We start from the raw sequence: 16,370 nt of genomic DNA, 5'->3' as shown, positions 1-16,370 counted from the left end.
GTCAGCCCAATTATTCAAGATCAATACAAATTATAACCCTTAAAAAATGAGTGGGCTTTAGTAAAAGCATAAACCCATATAATTTATCAAGCTAACGCTCAAATTTAATCTAAATCTATCTACACCAACCTATTATCATAATAGGCGAAAAGAATTCGATGGACTATTGTTGATTTTCAATATGGAAAAATCATTTAAGCATGAAAGTGGGAGAAGAAACTTACTTGCGCCTAAGTTGTCAAAGATTTTAGGGCTAGCACTAATTTGTGGCAACTCTTGAAGCTGTGATATGACTCTTTTGTTAGGTTCTTGAAATCCATACATGCAACAAAAACAATAAATTTAAAGTAATGTTCAGGAGTTCATATGACCCTGTTAGAAAGATCTAGAGTTGTTTAGAGATTTATTATCTGATGATTTGATTTTCTCCGACTTTGAATAATTCTTAAAAAACTGGGTTGTTACAAACCACAAGTCGTATAATTGTTTGGCCTTCAACGAAAATCACATCATCACTAGTGAGAAATCTTCTAAATCCCTATTTAAGAGAGAGAGATTGTTATTCCTAGAGTGCTAGCTCTTTATTCTGTGACTTACATAGTTTTTCTATCTAACAGATAACCTCTCTAAAATAAGAGGTATAACTTTATATTATAAAAAAATCCTAAAAACCCTATAAATGACAAAATATATATTTTCCCCTTAAATAATATCTATATATTATTTGAAGATAATTTTAGAAATTTAATCAATCAAGTCCCTACTTGATTATTCTAAGACTATAATTATAATCCTTGAATTAATTACATTCTAGTGATTAATTTGTAAAATTATTTTCAATCATATCATACTTGATTAATTGTCCTAGTTTAATTTCTGACTAATGGTTCTTGATGTGTGTGATACTTTAGGCTCTTAATATGTTGGCCCGAATATAAATTATAATTATAAATAAATATAATTAAATAAATCAAATAATTTAATTTATTATCAATTTAATAATTGATTAATTTATATTTTAAGATCAAGTGCATCATCTTTTAGCAACATGTCATGATCCCTCTAATATAAGAAAAGTCATAAGTGGTTTGACTTAACCTTTTAATGATCGGTTTCTTAGTGTAATTATTATCTATTCATCAATAGTGTTTCCATTTAGACATTTTAACATGGAGTATGTTTTCCATATTAAATCATATTTGTTTATAATATTATAGTCATTGATCCTTTCAATAAGATTTCAAACTTTTTTCAAATCGCATTCCACGTTGCATAAGAATTTAACAATCAATACTATTTGAAAACATATGAAACATTTTTCGTAATTCAATTAGGATGATAAATCATCTCTTGATCACTCAAATACCTTCATATAATTTATGTTATATCTAATGCCTGCCCATATATTGCCTTTATCAATATAACATGTAACATGATCAAAACATAAAACTCCTTATAAAAGATAACTTAGTAATATCAAGTATAAGGATCATTTACACGACCGTCACGTGAGCCTTTCCATAGACACAGATGATATCTTTATATAAAATTCTCATGTGGGCTAGTTTAGTGTATATGTCTTATGACAAGCACCTATATATTAGTTCTAGGTATCCCTTATACCTCAACTTATGAGAACAACAATTTATTTTCATAAAAAAAATCACATAATACGTACCAACCTTTATGGTTTTAAAAAATATTTAGTATTAAGAGAGCATTAACTTGGAACATTTAGGAACAATACTTTGATCTAAAAAAAATCCCATAATTATAACATCTTTATAATTTTTCTTGCAAAGTGTTTTTATTCCATTGATTTTATCTTTATTCTAAATTCATTTATCAAATATTAAATTCATAAATTAAATATAAATGAATATTAAAGATAAAATTCTAGATTCATTTATCAAACATTAAATTCATAAATTAAATATTAATGACTATTAAAGATAAATAATCCCTTTATTTAATAAAATTAAATATGTTTTACATGAATAAAATAGTATTGTGTGTAACCAACTGATTGATTATATGTCATATAAACTAATAATCTCATACTTGCACTAAAATCAATCAGCTATGTATCTAATATTATATCCCTCCATATGATGATCATGCTTATACTGGGACAAAGCTTTAGCAAGAAGATTTGCAATATTCTCTTCAATACGTACTCGTTTTATTTTTACATCTTTTCTTTTAATGATTTCTCTAATCAGATAGAATCACTGCCTAAGTACATGTTTAGATCTTCGATAAGACCTTAGTTTCTTTGCTTGTGCAATGACTCCATTGTTTTTATAGTACAAGATTACTATATCAACAATGCTAGGAACTACACCAAGTTCAATAATGAACTTGATCCAAACAACCTATTTTCTCGCCTTAGACGCATATATGTATTCCTCTTCAGTTGTAGATACTGTTGTGGTTTCTTGTTTAGAACTCACAACACCTTTATTCAGAGTAAAAATATATATCTTAATTGAGATTTGCTATCATCAATATCTGATTGAAAACTAGCATCTGAATAACCATGAACTTCTAGTTCATTTCTTCCAAATACCAGAAAAACATTCTTAGTCCTTTTTAAGAGCTTAAGAATGTTTTTAATTATTTTCTAATGACTCTCACCAAGATTAGATTGATATCTATTTGTTATACTCAAAGTATAAGATACATCTAGTCTAGTATATAATATCACTTACATAATGAATCCTATAAATGAAGCATATGGAATCCTTTCCATTCTCTCTTAATTTGTGTTTTTTGACATATGTCTTTAGAGAGATAGATCTTATATAAAATTTGACATGATCAAAATATTGATGTCTTCTCCCAAGTGTAAGAGTGTCGAAGTAATAAATAATCCGGCAAGACCGGGGTCGAATCACAAGGAAGTTAACTATATAATAATGATGATGATGATGATGATGTTGGTGATGATGAGTTAAAGAGGACTTTGAGATGTAAGATTAATGTGAATATTAATCAAAGATAAAAGAAATTATCAAGTTTAGAGGATTCACTAATAGTATTAGAAATAAGTATAGTATAAACTCTTTTTATTAATCAACTGGAAACCATACACAAAGGAAGTTCCAATCGGATGATTTATCCTTAATAGTTCATTATAAATTTTTAACATGATCATATTAATTATCTTATTATAGTAACATCATATTTTTAAATATTGTCAGTAATTCATGATGTTACCTTAAAAGAACTGTGCACTGTGAAGAGAAAAATGAATGTGAAAAAGAAAGCCTTTTTAGCGGAACAAGCTAGTGCTATTCTTCAGAACAATAATGCTTTGAAATATAAAGACTCTGGTTGTCCTCCAATTTCTTGCTTTATTGGAGAACATAAAATTGAAAGAGCTTTACTTGATCTTGGAGCTAGTATGCATTTAATTCCATATTCAGTCTTTCAGAGTCTTAATTTAGGTGAGTTAAAACCAACTTCTGTAACTCTTTTACTTGATGATAGATCTGTAAAAGTGCTTAGAGGAATAGTTGAAGATGTGTTAGTACAAGTTGATAAATTCATTTATCCTATGGATTTTGTTGTTTTGGATACACAACTTGTTGAAGCATGTAATTCAATTTCTGTCATTTTAGAATGTCAATTTCTTGCAACTTCTAATTCATTGATTAATTGTAGGAATGGGCTGATGAAATCATCATTTGAAAACCTGACATTGGAGATAAATATTTTCAACATTTACAAGCAACTTGGAGATGATAATGATTTATAGAAAGTGTACTTTATTGAAAAATTAGTTCATGATCAATTTCAAACAACTTTTAGTGAAACTGAGATTGATGAATCTGATTAGTTGTAAATGTTCTATTTTCAGGAAGAATCAAAGGCATGTAATTGGAGACCATAAATTGAAGAATTGTCACCACGATCAATTGAGTCCATACCTTCAAGTGTTCAACCACCAAAACCTGATTTGAAACCGTTACCATTCAATGTTAAATACTCATTTTTGAAAGAAAATGAAATCTTTCAGGTCATAATCTCTTCCAAACTTAATGCACATCAAGAAGGTAAGTTATTACAGACTCTGAAAATGCACAAAAATGCATTAGGATGGACCATAGCTTACATAAAAGGAATTAGGCTATTGATTTTCACACACATGATTTATTTGAAGGAAAATGCTAAACCCTCTAGAGAAATGCAATGAAGGCTTAATTTTAATATGAAAGAAATAGTAAAAAATAAAGTAATTAAGCTTCTAGATAATGGAATCATTTATCCTATTTTTGACAGTAAATGAGTAAGTCCTACCTAAGTTGTACCCAAGAAGTCTGGAGTCACTGTGATAACAAATGAGAAAAATGAGTTAATTCCAACTAGGACTATTACTAGTTGACGCATGTGCATTGGCTATAGAAAACTTAATTCAATGACTATAAAAGATCATTTCCCTTTACCTTTCATAGATCAAATCCTAGAAAGAGTTGCAGGTCATGAATTTTATTGTTTCCTAGATGGTTATTCAGGTTACAATCAAATTGAAATTGCATTGGAAGATCAAGAGAAGACTACTTTCACATGTAAATTTGGTACTTTTGCATATCGAATGATGTCTTTTGATTATGTAATGCACCAGCCACATTTCCAAGATGCCATTTAGCATATTTAGTGATATGGTTGAATGTCATTTGATGATTGTTTGACTAACTTAGAAAAGGTTTTGACCAGGTTTGAAAAGAAGAATCTTGTACTGAATTGGGAAAAATATCATTTTATGGTAACAAACGACATTGTACTTGGTCACATTATTTCATCAAAATGAATTGAGGTTGACAAATCTAAAATCAAGTTAATTGCTAACTTGCTAACACTAAAATCTATTAAAGATGTTAGATCATTTTTAGGACATGCTGGTTTTTACAGAAGGTTTATCAAAGATTTTAGTGTAATATTTAAACTATTGTGTAACCTTCTAACAAAGGAAAATGTTTTTGAATGAAATGAACAATGTGAAAAAGCCTTTGTTAAACTTGAAAGCTTGTTTATTTCTGCTCCAGTTATTCAACCTCCTGATTGGTCATTATCTTTTGAAATAATATGTGAGGCTATTGATTATACCATAGGTGCTGTTTTAGGACAAAGAAAAGATAAAAAACCCTATGTGATTTATTATGCAAGTAAAACATTAAATAGTGCTCAAATGAATTACACTACCACTGAAAAGGAATTACTTGCAATGGTATTTGCATATGACAAGTTCAGATCTTATCTTGTTGGTTCACCTATTATCGTTTTTAGTGATCATGCAGCTTTGAAATATCTTATTTTAAAAAAGGATTTCGAGGCTAGATTGGTACGATGCATTTTGTTACTTTAAGAATTTGATATCACAATCAAAGACAAGAAAGACACCGAAAATGTTGTTATAGATCATTTGTTAAGATTGACAACAGATTCAAGATCTGACATCACACCAATCGATGACTACTTTCCTGATGAATCTTTTTTTATGTCTCTACAATGCCTTGGTTTGCTAATATTGTTAATTTTTTTATTTAAGGATATTTGCTAGCTCATTGATGTACCCAAGACAAGAAAGTTCTTGAACGAAGTGAAGAATTTTTATTGGGATGACCCTTATTTATTCAAATATTATCCTGATCAAATATTTTGAAGTTGCATTCCTGACAATAAAGCAAGTAGTGTCATTACATTTTTTCATTTTGAGGCATGTGGGGGTCATTTCTCATCAAGAAAGACAACTGCAAAAATCTTACAAAGTGGATTTCATTGGCCCACTATGTTCGAGGACTTGCATGCATTTTGTAAGTGACACGACCAAAAACTTAATGTCTTCTCCTAAGTGCAGGAGTGTCGAAGCAATAAATAACCCAGCAAGACCGGGGTCGAACCACAGAGAGGTTAATTGTATAAATTATAAATAACAATATAACAACAATAACAACAATAATAACAATAATACTAATAGTAGTAGTAGTAGTAGTAATAATAATAATAATAACAACAACAACAATAACAATTAGTAGTAATACTAATAATAATTATAACAGTAATAATAATAGTAGTAGTACTAATATTAATAATAGTAATAGTAATAATAAAGAGAGCTTTGAGATGTAAAATTGATGCAAGGATTAAACAATGATAAAAACAAATGTTAAGGTTAGAGGATCCACTAATGGTACTTTAAACAAGTATAGTATAAACTCTTATTACTCAATTGGAAACCACACATAAAGGAGGTTCCAATCAGATTATAAATTGTTAACATGATTACATTAGTTATCTTATTCGAATAAAGCTAATACTTGTAAATGTTGGCAAACATTCATGATTATAACTTATGTTAACAACAAATCAAGTTCCTTTCATAGCTCAGGTGTCGATTACACCATACAGTATGGGCTATGAAAGTACCAAGTATTTGTTGTATCAAGTGTTACACAACATAAATCTAGATTAACCATTTAACAAGCAAAGTATTAAAAGTGAACAAGATAACAAATATAAAACATGTTAGTATCCAACATTAAGGTCTATGTTAAGTTTATATTATACTTATTCTTACACCATTAGTGTACCCTTTTCACCTTGACATAATTAACTTAGCTAAACATAATGAAAGAAAGAAACATAAATGAACAAGATAAAAACATAAATGAGAAATAAGTTAACTAAGTAAAGGAAAGGAAATGAAGTGCATAAACTTGATATTAATGAAAGCAAAACATAAGCAATACAAAGAGAGAAAGCAAGAGTATGATCTTGATCTGGAAACCAAGATGCCTCCATATATGGTAAATGCCTCCTTTATAGGCAAAATTTGGAACTATTGATTTGTTGACTAATTGATGAGTGGGTGGCCACATCTTGACTTGGTGACAATCCTTATCTTCTTGTCTGAACAAGATGTCATTGCTAACATCATAATTTGCACAAAATCCTTAGGAATGTTTTAGGAAATTATCTCAGCTTTCCAACAAAAAAAAAGATGAGGTCATTTGGACTTCTAGAACTCAAGATATGGGCTGGACACTAAACATTGTCTGGGCTGCAGAACAGCTTCGGACTTCTTCGTTGTTCCTTCAATTTGGACTTCAAAACGGCTTTTTTAAATCTTGGACTCCGCATTAAAGTTGTAGGCCTTTGTCTTACCTTTCCATCCATATAAAATGGACCTAAATCCGAGATATAGAGCTCCAGATATGATCCAATTACCGAGATATGTTTTGGTTTGGACTGCACCAGCATCTCTTTTCTAAGTTTGGCCATCTCTTTGTCCTTTCACTTTCAATACTTAAACTCATCAATCAATCCTTTCATTTATGTGATAGGCCTGCATTTAAGATGAGCATTTACCATAAATTAAGGTATCTTATAGTATCAAACTTGTTATTATAAAACATGCTTTAGTTAAGGAGTTATTGATACTTCAAGTGCAAAATGATGATATAAAACCTTGATAAACATGCACTTTTAAGTACTAATTAGCAAGACTTATGAAAATTGTCAAAAGTTGGGATCTATTTTAAAACATCATTTGATGCCTTTAAATCCTATTCTTGTCATTGAAATCTTTGACTGTTGGGGTATAGATTTCATGGGTCCATTTCTTCCATCATTTGGTTTCTTGTACATATTAGTTGTAGTAGTTTATGTTTCAAAATGGATAAAGGCAATTCCAAGTTGAAACAATGATAACAAAACGGTGATAAAGTTTTTGAAAGAAAAATATTTTAAGTCGATTTGGAATCCGTCAAGCAATGATAAGTGATGGTGGAATATATTTTTGCAATAAGTCATTTGAGTCTTTAATGAAGAAATATAAAATCATACACAAAGTTGCCACCCTTTATTACCCTCAGACAAGTGAACAAGTAGAACTTGCTAATAGGGAGATCAAACAGATCTTGGAGAAAACAGTGAATCCTAATAGGAAAGATTGGTCTTTAAAACTTAATGATGCACTTTAGGCTTATTGAACTGCTTATAAAACATCATTAGGTATGTCACCTTATAGACTAGTCTATGAAAAACCTTGTCACTTACCTGTGGAACTTGAACATAAATCTTATTGGCCTATTAAAGCTTTCAATTCAAACCTTGATGATGCTAGTCAACTGTGAAAATTATAAATAAATGAGCTTGAGGAAACAAGAAATGATGCATATGAAAATTCAAGAATTCATAAAGCAAGAATTAAAGAGTTTCATGACAAGAAAATACTGAGAAAAACATTCAATATTGGTTAAAAAGTCTTGCTTTATAATTCTCGACTCTATTTATTTCCTGGAAAACTAAGATCAAGATGAAGCGGTCCTTTTATTGTGAAACATGTGTAATCATATGGGGCTTGTAATATCGAGAATCCAAAGAATGGTAATGTTTTCAAGGTAATTGACCATCGTTTGAAAGTTTATTTTGATAATTTTTTAGTTGAAAATGACTATTGAATTGGGTAACCCTGTATATAAAGATTGATTCTTTTTCTCACATTGTTTTTGTGTGACTTTTGTTTTGCTAGTCTTTCACCCCGGTCAAATGACTTAACAGTACTCCGTGACTCTTAAGTCGGTTCGTTTAGTTTCCTATGATAACTGATATATATATATATATATATATATATATATATATATGTGTAATTCTTTGTTGTTTCTCCTTTCTTTGCATCTCATCTCAAATTCTTATTTGGACACTACTCTTGAAAAATTAAAAAAGTATTTTCCCATTTTGCCTACAAATAAAATTGCAAAAAATTATCGTGCTAGGTGTGAAAGATTGAGGTTGTTAATGAATCATGAAATTCCTGAAGATATTTGTTGGTTAATTGAAGTAAAGGTCCAATTATCAGGTGATTCCTCCAATTCTTTCGTTTCATACATGCCTAGAACATGTAAAAGCACTTTTGCGAAGAAACGTCATGCAAAATGATTGAAAGTTTGTCACAGATGTGCTAGATGGACTTGTAATGCAACATGTCATTGTTTAGGAATGATATTTGTAAACCGTGAAGATAAAATACAATTCATTAAGGATGGCTTAAGTAAGGGGTCTTTAGATAATCTTCTATTTACTCTTAAGATGCACTCTAGTTGAGATGTGCATCGTGCAATTCATGATTTATGGCCCCAATTCCATAAAGAACATGCTCGACATAATCTTGAGAATTTGACTAAAAAATACCTTGTTTGCCAGTTTTTAAGAAAACTGGATAGGAAGCCTATCCCCGACCCATAGAGGGCGTTTAAACAATTCTTGGACATAAAACCAAGGGAAGATGTGAGCCACAATCACAACTACTTGTACACACACATGCTTAAAAAAAAAAAAGGAAGAAGGAGAGAGAGACTTCAATTGGCCTATATATATGTGGTATGATTGCATTTTCAATTTCTTATCTATAAATTCTTCTCTTCCTTCCCTTTATTTTTACTTAACCCATACATTCATCAAATATAGAAGTGTGTAGAAATGGCTAATTCCTCAAGTCATCACATAATAAATATTTGTGTTTTCGGTGGATCTAGTCTTAGGAAAGAAAAAGAGTTTTTAGATTCAGCAAATCATCTTGGTCAGGTACTAGCTAAACGAAAGATTCCTTTAGAGTATGGGAGAGGTAGCCTTGGGTTAATGGGGATGGTGTGTCAATAGTTGTATTTTTAGGAGGTAGTCAAGTTTTGGGGGTCGTCCCCAATGCTTTAGTAGAAGAGAACATCATTGGAAAAATAATTAGAGAGAAACTATAGGTCTCCACAATGTTTGATCGAATGAATGCAATGTTTAACCATGTTGATGCCTTCATTGCCTTACCAGATGGTCTGGACACATTGAAAAAGTTCTTTCATATTTCCTTTTAGGCCCAACTACACATTCATTAAAAACCTATAGGCCTGTTAAATGTTAATGGTTTTTATGATAATTTGTTGTCTTTTCTTGACTAAGTTGTGGAACATCAATTTCTAAGATCTTCGGCATGACAAATCATAATCTCTGCTGCTACTGCTAAATAATTGATTGACAAACAACAATCTTTCATCCCTGTAATTGATCCCTCCATGAGTCGTATAAATTGGTCAACTATGAAAAGCCGTAAAAAGCTTAGATTGGATTTGAGCATTCGTTTGTGAAACCTTGTGTCTTTTGGTTTTATTAATAGCATATTATTTTGTTTTGTTATTTCTTATATTTATTTAAGTGTGTTTCAGGATTGTTAGTGTTCGTTGTTTTAGGTGATGTCTTTTATACTCTATCTTTCTATCTTAAGACAATGAGGATAATGTCTCGTTTTGGTTAGGGGGAAAGGGTAGTAGTTGATATTTTATAATAAAAAAAAACTAACTAACTGTGTTTTCTATTTCATAAATCATTTGCAAAACTGTTGTTACTAGGATGACATAATAAAGGAGTTCTAGTGACTATTGAAACGCATCTTAGTAAACATTCTTAATAAGGTCTATCAGAATACTTCTTGAAATATTCAGGTATACAAACTCTTGCATTGTTATCACTTAATTCTACTCATATACTTATTTAAAAAGTATTCTTAAACCTTCATTTTCACACACACACTTTAACATATGATTGTGGGTTGCACATTGGATTATTATATTATTTATGTTCTTTTGTTAAAGGTAGCAACTAAAGGAAAGGGATAGTGTATAATTTGCAAAAAAAAAAAAAAAAACAAAAAACAAAAACAAATTGATAATATTGATGATAATAAAAAGTAGATAAGTTTGGTTTAGTAGCCTCCTTCACTTAAGCAATTAAGCCTAAAGGGTGTTTTAACACCTAATACCCTAAAGTCAACTAACTTGGGAGCTATTGGTTCAACGCTTGTTACATGGGTTGAGGAAAAAAGCTTAAGGGAACCAAAAATTGCACTATCTATGTATCAATATCTACAACTCCAATTACTAAACTCGTAGGGGTGTCTCATCACCTAATGCCCTAGGACCAACTGGTGTAGGAGTCATTAGACGAAAGCTCGTTACATGGGTTAAGGATGCATTATGTTTTAAGTTATATGTATATATATTAAAAAAAAAAGATAATAATCCCGACCCAAGAAAGTTAACCTTAAACATTAGAACAAAAAATTTATTTTCTTCCAAGTAAAGCCCCATAACTATATGTTGATATATTAAGCACAAAAGAAAGGTTTATTAATATCTTGTTTAATAGGTATTGAGCAGATATATAAATTTAATGAGAGTTTGTTTATTTGAATAAATTAATGGAAGTTGAATGATGAATGCCTTGCTTTGTGGAACTTGCAAATTGTTTTTCTATTTTAACGCTTTGGTTACTAGGGACTAGTAATAAGCTTGTTGGGAGGGTGTGATTAGTACTTAAAAGTGCTTTTTTATCATCATTTTGTACTTGAAGTATCAATAACTCCTTAGTTAGAGCATGTTTTATAATAACATATCTAATAATATAAGATACCTTTAATTTATGGTAAATATTCATCTTAAATGCAGGCCTATCACATAAATAAAAGGATTGATTGATGAATTTAAAAACTGAAATTGAAAGGACAAAGTGAGGGCCAAACTTAGAAAATAGATGTTGGTGCAATCCAAACTTGAACACTGTTTGGTAATTGAGTCATATCTAGAGTTGTAAATCTCAGATTTAGGTCTACTTTATATGGATGGAAAGCTAAGACATAGGACTAAAACTTTCATGGGAGTCCAAGATTTAAAAAGGTTGTTTTCAAGTCCAAATCTGTCTTGCAACCTAGACATTGTTTAGTGTTCAACCCATATCTCGAGTTCTAGAAGTCCAAATGACCTCAAATTTTTTTTTTTCTGGGAAATTTGAGACAATTTTCTAGAACTTTCATGAGTAAATATGGTTCAAATTTTGACATTAGCAATGACGTTTGTTCAGACAAGAAGATAAGGATTGTCACCAAGTTAAGATGTGGCCACTCACTCAACAATTATTCATTAAATCAATATTTTCAAATTTTAGCCTATAAAAAAAGGCATTTTCCATGCATTTAGGCATCTTGGTTATTCAGATCAAGATCTTGCTCTTGCTCTCTCTCTTTATATTTTTGTAATGCTTAAGTTTTGCTTTCATTAATATCTTGTTTATGCTTTTCATTTCCTTTCTTATTAACATGTCTTATCTTTATATCTTACTAATTCTTAAACCTTGCTTGTTAAATGGTTAATCTAGATTTGTGTTGTATAACACATGGTATAACAAATGCTTGACACTTTCATAGCCAACCGTATAATACCTATACATGTGCTATGAAAGGAACTTGATTTGTTATTAACATAAGTTAGCATCATGAATTCTTGACAATATTTAAAAGTTTGGTGTTACTTAAATAAGATAATTAATATGATCATGTTAATCATTTATAATGAGCTATTAATGACAAATCATTCGATTAGAACATCCTTTGTGTGTGGTTTCCAATTGAGTAATAATGTAAATCCCGAGAAAAAAATAAAAATCAAGGCTAGATTAAATTTAAAGGAAATAAACTAAACTAGAAAGAAGTGGGGGCAAAACAAATACACTTAAAGAATATGGGGCCTAAATGCAAATAAAAATAATTATAGAGCATAAGTACTCCTTTTGTCATAAAAAAAAAAAAAGATCTGGAGATAACATAAAGAAAGAAAAGAGGGAGTTTTATGTTCATTTTTACAAACCATCCAAGATTAAGGGTTGTAGGTAAAATAAAACACTGGTGAGAAAGGGGTTAACAAGAAGAGAAGAGGGAAAGGCCGGCTGCCATTAAAAAAAAAAAAAAAAGAGGGATCAAAACTTTGATGTGTATCGGGTAAGGTATTCTAAACCTGTTTTTATGAGTCATTTCAAGATGATTTTGAATTGATGCCTGGATGTTAAACTATAGATTTTAGTTCTTAGACTTAAATTGAGGAAAAAGTATGAGTTACTAAATTAAAGAACTTCTTGTGTTGTGTGTAAATGGAAAGGCTGACGAATCTGGACAGTTTTGTCTCTTGATTTTCAAGAGATTTCGGGTAGGAGGATGAAAGAATTAGGATCAGATTCCTTATGGAAATTGTAGTTTTGAATGTTGGCTAATAAATGAAATTGGTCTTGCTCAATTTGGAGTTATAGAACTCCCGTTATGGGTCACCAAATGAGACAGTGACAGTTCAAAAATGTCTAGACAGTAACAGTTCAAAAATGAGACAATAACAGTTCAAAAATGTCTAGACAGTAACAGTTCAAAAATGAGACAGTTCAAAAATGAGATAGTAACAGTTCAAAAATGTCTAGACAGTAACAGTTCAAAAATTAGACAGTGATAGTTCAAAAATGTCTAGATAGTAACAGTTCAAAAATGAGACAGTGACAGTTCAAAAATGTCTAGACAGTAACAGTTCAAAAATGAGACAGTGACAGTTCAAAAACGAGACAGTAACAGTTCGGATTTTAAGTAGAAATAGTTTAAATATATGTATAAAGAAATGATGACCGAAAGAAAGACTTATTGGTTGTTGATATGTTTATAATAAAACATATCCGTGAGTTAGAAGAACTTATAGGATAAACCTGTGAATTTCAAGAGGGACCACAGGCGTAGGGCAACAACAACAGCAGTAGCAGCGGAGTACGAATAGAGCTTCTATTTCAGGTAGGTGAATCGCACCTATACTTCCTAGTTAATTTCCATGATTTATTTATATTACCAATGTGAAATGTGAATTTCTGAATGTATGGGTTTCAAGGTGAAAAGTTATGTAAATTGCCAAATGATGAAATTATCACTAACAAAGGAAATATGAGAAGTGCGATTTGAGGCGTAAACTAGCATACATTTAGTGTATCTTAGGATTCCGGGTAATGGGATCATCATGTATGGACTAACATACATTTAATGTATGTTAGGATCCCGGGTAAGGGGATCACCATGTATCGGCTAGCATACATTTAATGTATGTTAGGATCCCAAGTAAAGGGATCGCCATAATTAGACTAGCATACATTTAGTGTATGTTAGGATCCCGGGTAAGGGGATCACCATATATCGGCTAGCATACATTTAGTGTATGTTAGGATCCCGGATAAGGGGATCACCTTGGAATGACTCATATGGAGTGACGGTGATGGTACTGGTGATATTGGTATCGGTAATGTGATAAGCAAAAAAATGATCATGTTTAATCTCTCATAAAGTCTATAATGAAGGTTGAAAGTGGCAGAGGGAACAATTAATAATAGTTGGACAAGGAAGGGATTATAATAATAATAAAAAGAAAACTAGAAGGGAGAGGCAAATTAACTATGAATACATGTTACTTTGTTAAATTGTTAGATGTTCATGTTGTCATATTTATTGTAATATTCACCTTTCAATAATATGTATTTTGTTTCAGGATCATCACATGCACGACAAGAGTAGGTCTTAGCTTATGCTCCTTTCTTGTAATCTAGTTTCTAGGAAGTATACCTTTGTATTTTGTAAATATGAAAATGTTTGTATAACTTAATTTGTATAATTAATGTTTAAACTTGACTGAATGAATGTAACCATGTAGTTCATATAATCATGCTTTATGCCGATGTAATTATACTTATTTATTTTTATCTATTCATAATGATATCTTGTTATATAATGCATATCGTAAATATTGTGGTTGATAAAAGTGGGTATAAATGTGGAAATTTAAAACCCATGATGATTGGGTTAGGAATTGAGTTATGAGATGCGAGCTATTAGAAGTGTAAATAAATTCATGTCAATAACCTCGAACCTTCCGGTATCATGAACATATATGTATATAAAAAAACAAAAAATTTATTATGTGTTTTTTTTTCGATTGATATGAGATTGTCGTTTTATCCTGAAATGGGGGATGCTACATTTTGGTATCAGAGCCCAGGTTGCTATTCTGGGGCAAGAATAATTAGATGATTTTGAAATCTATTTCAGGATGGTGAGAAGAAGGCAAGGGGCTCCGAGTTTTCATAATGAAAGTGATCCAGATTGGGATCCCTTGGCAGACACCTCCTCTCATGTACCTACAACACCAGTGTACTCAGAAGGGGATGAGATAGTGAGACTCCAAGATGATTCGTTGTCCCGTTAGGCTGATGTATCCATGCCCGAGGTATCAGCCAGACAAGGGGGAGATAATATACCCCCACCAGTGACACCCGTAGCTGGATCAAACCCATTTTTAGATCCTGCTTTTATGGAACACATAGTGAGAGCTATAGCAGCTAGAATGGTAGCGGGAGCCTCTAATAGGACTCCTAGATCAGGGGGAGTAGTTACCATAGTGCAATGGGTGAAAGGTATGAGAGAGATGGGTTGTATGACTTACCATGGCGAAGAGGATGCTAAGGTTGCTGGGCATTGGCTGAGGAAAGTGGAAAGAGTTATAAACCAGATGCAGGTGCCAGAGGAACTACGAGTGGATTGTGTGACTCAAATGTTGGTTGAAAGTGCCCACTCTTGGTGGGAGACCATTAGAGAGAGGAGATCAGGGGAGGTATTAAGAAGGAGGGATTTTCATGAAGAGTTTGAGGAGAGGTACTATTCTTGGGAGCATAGGAGGGAGAAAGAATAGGAGTTTTTGGATTTGAGACAGGGAGATTTGACGATTCTGGAGTATGAGAGGAGATTTCAGGATTTATCAGTCTTTGCCTCCACCTACCTTCCCACGAAGCGCCACAGGGTGGAGAGGTTTCATGATGGACTGAGGCGAGAACTGAGGATGATATTGATAACCATGCAGTTTCAGTCTGTGCGGGAATTGGTACGGGCTGCTCAGGGTATGGAAAGGGTAATAAAGGATACCCCGAAGTCAGTAGGCGAGCAGAGTCAGGCAATGGGAGCTAAGAGGAGAGATTTTGAGCTTTTGACTAGGAGACCTCCTCTTTCAAAGAAGGGGAAGAGTGGGCAATCATCAGGACAGTTCCAGAGAAGAGGTGAGAGTTTCACCCTAGGAGGGAGCCTAGGAGGATCTAGACCGATCAGTGGAAGAGAAGCTTGGGGAGGACAGTCTAGACAGGGAGTTAGAACTACTGGAGGGTCTACAGAGCAAAAGGGATCCGGATATCCATTTTGTCAAAGGTGTGAGCAGCGACACCCCAGAAATTGCTCTGGAATGCCAGGGAGATGTTATATTTGTAAAAGTGAGGGGCATCGATAGAAAGAGTGCCCGCATGTAGGCAGGGGCTGTTACTATTGTGGGGAAATGAGTCACAAGAAGAAGGATTGTCCTCGTAGAACCATAGAGGGAGTCCATAGTTAGAGGACTGAGGTTCAGAGCCAGCAACAATCAGTGACAGTTGATCGTCCTATCAGGTCTACTCAGTCAGGGACAAGTGCCACTCGTGGGAGGCCCAGAAAT

At 32.1% G+C, this 16,370-nt stretch overlaps 1 pseudogene; it reads left to right on the top strand.

The window, feature by feature from the left end:
- Window positions 1–4,007: 4,007 nt before the first annotated feature.
- Window positions 4,008–9,869, top strand: LOC140955317 (uncharacterized; annotated as a pseudogene).
- Window positions 9,870–16,370: the final 6,501 nt, after the last annotated feature.

Source organism: Populus alba, chromosome 2, assembly GCF_005239225.2.
Source record: "Populus alba chromosome 2, ASM523922v2, whole genome shotgun sequence".
Classification (NCBI taxonomy): Eukaryota; Viridiplantae; Streptophyta; class Magnoliopsida; order Malpighiales; family Salicaceae; genus Populus; species Populus alba.
Note: the sequence above shows the minus strand (reverse complement) of the source record. Positions and strands in the feature narration are given on the sequence as shown.